We start from the raw sequence: 6890 nt of genomic DNA on the forward strand, positions 1-6890 counted from the left end.
ATAAGAAAAAGTTATTTTTAAATAACAGGAAGCTCTGTTGATACTGTGTAACATTTATTTTAAAGATGAAGAAACACTCTAGATTGATTTTAATAGCTGGGAGAAAGGCATAAGGAAAGGTTGCAGGAGATCAGCAGGAAGGAAATGACTGTTGATGAAGTTCATTCATTCTATTAGACTTAATCTTCCTTATTCCACTTCATTTTCTCAGGAACATTTTGAGGTTGCTGTTATTCAATATTTATTTCGTGAAAGCTAACACCGTGTTAAGTAACTTCCCCAAAGGCTTCAGAGTTAGAGTGGTCAGAATCATGAAACAAATGGTGAGTGCATTATTGTTTTCACAGCTAGCATCAAAGTTGCTCATGAGGAAGAATTTTCTTGTTAGGAAAATGTTTTTATGACATTGGTTAGGGTGGAATACCAGGGCCTCTGGGAATAGGTGGAGGTAGGAGCTCAAATTGCAAAAGAAAAACAAAAAAAATTAAATAACAACATGTTTCATTAAAAGAAATAAAATTGAGTGCACACTTTGGCAGTACATATACTAAAATAGAAGGACACAAAGAAGATTAGCATGGCCCCTGTGTAAGGATGACACCCAAATTCATGTTCCATATTTTTTAAAAAGTGAATAAAAATTAATTCATTCATTAAAATACATAAACAAACAAACAAACAAATAAATAAATAAATAAAGTTGAGGGATCACTACTTTCATGTGCTCATGAAAGGAAAGACAATAAATAAAATAAAATAATAAAACAAAATAAAATAAAGTTGAAGGTTCACTACTTTGGTGTGCTCATGAAAGGAAAGACAAAAAAGGAAAAACAAAAGAAAGACAGATTGAAAACAGAGAGTTTTAGTAAAACTAAGCTTTAGATGAGCTAAAAATTCAAAGAGAAGTCCAAGGATAGATGAAGAAACTTTGACAAACAAGAATTTTGAGTGCAAACGAGCATTGCCTTGTGTTCCTTAAATGTTCAGTCAAGACTGATAAAAACTTGGTCAAGAGAGTTTTGCTCGAGTTGTTGCGGTGGGTTGGTGAAATTTGAACATGCGTCTAGATGTCAAACCTGAAAAATGTGTGTGAAATAGACACACATGTGTAAAAGAAGAAGCCTGGAGTTTGAGGAGACTCAGTTGTTCATAGAATTTTTTTTTCTTGTCAATTTACCTAAATCGCAGCTGGAAAATGTTATCTAACACATCTCCTTTATTTGACTTGTGTTCTTTTTTTTTTTAATGTTTTTAAATATTAATTAATTAATTAATTAGTTTGAGAGAAAGGGAGAGGGCAAGCAGGGCAGAGGGGCAGTGGAAGAGAGAGAGAATCTTAAGCAGCCTCCACACTCAGTTCAGAGCCGAATGCAGGGCTAGATGCCACAACCCTGGGATCATGACCTGAGCCAAAGTCAAGAGTCTGACGCTCAACTGACTGAGCCACCCAAGTACCCGTGACTTGTTTTTGTAGCTGAGCACTAAAGAAATAATTTATAGGAAAGCACAAGTTAGGTAAATTTGGTCTGAAATGTTACTGAAAATTTTGGAAATTTAGAGTGAATTGGTGAAAATACAAATAAATATATTTTTAAAAATTTTTAATGTTTATTTTTGAGAGAGACAGAGCATGAGTGGGGGAGGGACAGAGAGAGAGAGGGAGAGAGAGAGAGAGAGAGACAGAATCCAAAGCAGGCTTCAGGGTCTGAGATGTCATCACACCGCGACGCGTTGATTGAACCCACGAAATGCGAGATCGTGACCAGAGCTGAAGTCGGATGTTCAACCAATTGAGCCACCCAGGTGCCCCTATTTTTTAAAGAAAGAAAATCAAGCAGTTCTGTTGCTTTAAAATACATATTTTAAATTAAAGTGTCTCTGAGTAGAGACTATGTCAGCTTGTTTCAATAAATATATAAAATAAATTTGTAATTAGGAGCATCTGCTTGGTTATAAACACACATATGTTGTAGCCCATAAACTGAGATTATTCTTTTAAGTAACATGTTCTCTGTAGTACTACTTACAACTTGAGTCTCTTTAGAAAAATATTTCTAGATATACATTGAAGTTCTGCATTTTGTAGTGGTTAAGACCATGGCACCTTAGACTTGTGTGGACATGGGCAAATTTCTTATTTTCCCTAAGGAAGGTCAAATTTCTTAACTTCCCTCATTTTCTCTTCAAAATGGTGTGGTTTCAGCTGTCTATCTCTGCGTAAGAAACACTCCCAAGATTATAGATAAAAATAGCAAACATTTTCAAAAGTTCACAATTCCATGGAAGGGGAATTTGGGCCTGGCAAGAGAGAACTGTCGTCTCTGATTCACAGCACCTGGCACCTGTGATCTGGCATTTGACTGGGTTGTGGTGGCTTTTTCATGACTCTCCTGCCACCTTAATGCTCCTTGGCCTCTTTCATTCTTCATGTAATATCTCATCCTTCAGAATCCTTTTAAGTTTCTTGAGCTTTTCATAGTATAGTGGATTTAGGGTTGTCACAAATCTTACATGGTTGCTGGTTTCCAGGAGACAGGAAGAGACAGGAATTAGAAGTTGCTAGGCCAGTCAAGAGCTGTAAGAAATGGCACAGTGCAGCTCCTCTATGTTCTTTATTAGAGGATACAGGGCCTGACCAGACTCAAGAATGGAGAATAGTTGGGAAAATTTGATAAGGAATAACAAAGTCAAGTTGCAAAAGGAAGGCCCAACAGGAGGTATGATTCTGGCTAGTTTTAAGAAATACAATATGCCACATGGGATAGCGATGCCTATCTTGCAAGGGTTTTATGAAGTTTAGGAAACGTATCAAAATCTGGCACACATGACACACTTAATAAATGGTGGCAGTTTATTAGATTGGACAGTGTGGATTTCACAAAGTCTCAAATAGTAAAATGACAGCACTATTTGAAAAAATACTGTGATCCGAACATAGTGCTAAATCAAAAATGAACATTAAAAAGACAGGATTCTAGTACAAAATACATAAACACACAATATTTATAAAACTATTTTACCAATGCCATGCATTAATGTCATCAACCCTTCTATTTTTTGCTCCCATCTCCCCTATAAAGCAGAGGCGTGGGCAGTCCTGAGGCTAATCGTCTTGGGAAATTATTGAAGGGTTAGAAGATAGGGTATGGTTGCACAAGGCAAGATTTCTCATGGAAAAAAAAAACTCAGAAGGATGAGGACCAAGGATTCAGCAAATCCAAAGTCCTTTGGGAAGAGCTCGTTTTAGTTTTTATGATGGAAAAATTCTGTATGCCAGTAGCCAGAGACAGAAATTGAAATAAGTGGTCATGGCGTGAACTGTCTAAAGTTGGCTTGAATTGGGTGTAGAAACAGAATGGTAGCAGCGGTGGTGGTGGTGATGGTTAAGACAATTGTTTTGAATAACTTCAGTCCTTCAGACTTACCGATATTTGGTTGAAGATACATTTTTCTCTCTTTTTTGAAACCAAGAACCAAGTCCCATGCAGAATTGGGGATGACAACCTGAGCTGAAATAAATATTTGGCAAAAATGAAAGCCTCGGAGTTGGATCTATCGTGTTTATTAATATCAGATAAACTGTTCCTTTCAGTTTTGATTTATTCCGTGACCTCTTATTGATAATTTGTCAAAAGGACACCAAGTTGAAAGAACAAAAATTAACCTGACTAATGTGAACTGCTCTAACTCATCAAAGATTGAAAGGGTTGGAATATGTTTACCTCTAAATTTTTCTGGTAAATCTGGGTAAAGGAAGGATATTTCAGGAGCGTGAGTCACGCTTGTATTTATATCGGTACCTACATTTTTACTTGCATTGGCTTGCCACAGACTTAGGGAAGTAAAGCATTATTTGTTTCCAGTTTGGTGCTAATGTACATGACTAATGCACTAATAAATATTGCAAGCAAATCAATTGTACTTCCTAATAGCAAGGTGAACAGCAATAGCATTTTATGCAAGATCATAGGAGATTGAGCACTAAACCTGAAAAGGGATGATTCTAACCCTGACATTTCATTATTTCTTGGGATTTGTGCATCTCCCTTAATGTACAGTTAATGTAATTTGAGGTTATGAATCTTTTTTATAGTCTTCCTTTATATCCTTAAAGTAACAAATCTCAAGTTGTGACTATAGCAGAAAGCATTCACAGAATTCTGGCCAGGAAACTAAACTAGCTCACCAATTGTTATTTTTTCTGGGGAAAATGTATAAATTCTACTTATTTTTCATTGGAATATATATTTTGGGTGAAGAATGTTTGACATATATTTGTTGCTAGTAAAATTCTCAGAATCTGTCCCACTCAGTTCATTGTTGCTGCCAGGGAAGCATGAGGTTGAAATAACAAGAATAAACAATGGAAATATTGGTTTTAGCAGTAAATGCAATATGATTGATCATCTCGGGACTCACTGTGCCCACTGACTTGTATTCCCAGCATCATTTAAAATGGCTTAGCACCTTACATGACCAAACCTGTAAGGCAGCCAAAAGACAATGGATTCTCCTCGGAGGTTTGGAAACATACACAAAGGAGCATTTCCCATTCATTTAAAATCTGAATGGTACTAAAATGTTCTTCCTCAGAAAGATTTCTTTTTTGCATAAAATATACAATTTTTTCCCCTGTTGTATACAGACTTATTGATACTTAGGGCAATGTCTGTGTGTGTGTGTGTGTGTGTGTGTGTGTGTGTGTGTGTGTGTGTGTTTGTGTGTAGCCATTAAGTAAAAGAGTTCCTTTGAGCCTTGTATCATTATTGTTGAAATCCACCAATCAAAAATCAAAAGGGGGCACTCCTGCACTTAAACAAAATTAGTTTTTGTTTAGCTCTCTAAAGTAAGGGATAACACACACCAGGGGAAGTTGGAGGGCATTTCAGGAAAGGGGAGTTGGGAGGGCTCCTTCCAGGACTTTGGACATTATTCAGTAATTTTGTGGTGACACTAGAGAAATAGGGACCAGTTCTGGGTTGGATATTGTCAAAAAGTGGAAAAATGTGTTGATTTGATGATGTAACAATTTTTATCGAGAAGGAAGGAGGACTAAGTCAGAGCAAGAGGTGATGTTGGTAAAAAGCAATCATTGCTCAGAAGGAGGGGATTAGTCATGTTAGCTGCTGCATGATGGCCTTGACTATATCCTGTGAGAAACAATGTTTTTGTTCTAATGATTTGATTCTCAGTAGGGCCAATTTGTACTTCCTGACTATATTGGGAAAATACAGGAAAAAAATTAGCCCACATTTTATCTCTTTCAGAAGTAAGCATTTGTCAGGATTTAAAAATTCTTAAGACAAACAAAATTAGAAATAAATTTGTTATGGGGCGCCTGGCTGTCTCAGTCAGTTAACAGTCTGACTTGATTTCAGCTCAGGTCATGATCTTATGATTTGTAAGCTTGAGCACCACATCAGGCTCTGCACCCAGAGTACAGAGTCTGCTTTGGATTCTCTCTCTCTCTCTCCCTCTCTCTCTGCCCCTCCACTGTTCATGCTCTTTCTTTCAAAAATAATAAGTAAGCATTTTTAAAAAAGAAAAGAGAAAGTTGTTAGGACACTTAGATCAAAACAATTAGAAGATATATAAGTAAGGATATAGATAGGTATATAATACACAATAAAGTACAGTAAAACATTTGATTGTGAGTTCTGCAGGAGTTCCATAAGATGAGAAAACATTTCTAATAAATTTTAACTTTATAAATGAGCAGTGTCTTGCAATACGAGTAGTACGTGACACTGAACTTCACATGATCACAACTGAGCCAATGGTTCTTCTCTCTCTCTCTCTCTCTCTCTCTCTCTCTCTCTCTCTCTCTCACTGTGGGACTGTGGGTGATCATCTCCCATTCTCGGATTTCAGTCGCAGGCCATGGTGTTTGGCAGAAATCAATGATTATTCAGAATGTTGGAAGGTGCCCACAACTGGCACTCATGTGTTTTTTGTCACTTCAAAGCACCTACGGACAGTCCCTTTTCCATACAAGAGGAAGCTTAGGAATGCTTTGCTTCACTCTAGGTCAGGATGCCTGCAGATATAGACTCTATCCTCTGCTACCTTATTGCCTGTTACATTAAATACAGTATATGACAAGAGTTTATTAATACTGTTCTGTAGTCAACACCCGTTAGTGATGGTGAAAGTTATCTTACACAATAACCCTCCTCTCTCTTGTCTCCCTCACACCAGCCATGAAGGTTTTCAAAGATAAGTGCAGGTTAATTTGTTTATTTTTCTTTATATATTAAATTTTCTTTATTATTTTTATTATATTACAGTATCATAATCATTTTTATATGAATATTTTTGTGTTGTGGAATGAATCATCAGAGTTTCCATCATTTCTTAGGGGGAATTCACTTTGATATACAAGTGCTTTGGATTACAGGCATGTTTCTGGAATGAATTATGCTTGCAAAGAAAGGTTTACCTGTATATGTCTCTAATATATATACAGACTATACAGACCATCCTCAACTTATAATAGTTTGTCATATACTTTTTTGACTTTACAGTGGTGGGAAAGTGATCCTCATACAGTAGAAACTGTACTTCCAATTTTGATTTTGATCTTTTCTAGAACTAAAATATGAGGCATGATATTCTCTTGTGATGCGGGGCAAGGGCAGCTCACTGCATCTCCCAGGCAACCAGGAGATCATGAGGGTAAACCACTCGCACACTGACAACCATTGTATACCTATGCAACCATTCTGCTTTTCACTTTCAGTACAGCAGTCAATGCATTACATGAGATATTCAACACTTTATTATAAAATAAGCTTTGTGTTGGATGGTTCTACCCAACTGTAGGCTAGTATGAGTGTTCTGAGCACATTGAAGCTAGGCTAGGCTAAGCTATGATGTTTGGTAGGTTA

At 36.7% G+C, this 6890-nt stretch overlaps 1 pseudogene; it reads left to right on the plus strand.

Moving 5' to 3' along the window:
* Positions 1–525: 525 nt before the first annotated feature.
* Positions 526–624, plus strand: LOC123596569 (annotated as a pseudogene).
* Positions 625–6890: the final 6266 nt, after the last annotated feature.

The sequence above is a fragment of the Leopardus geoffroyi genome, chromosome B1 (assembly GCF_018350155.1).
Source record: "Leopardus geoffroyi isolate Oge1 chromosome B1, O.geoffroyi_Oge1_pat1.0, whole genome shotgun sequence".
NCBI lineage: Eukaryota > Metazoa > Chordata > Mammalia > Carnivora > Felidae > Leopardus > Leopardus geoffroyi.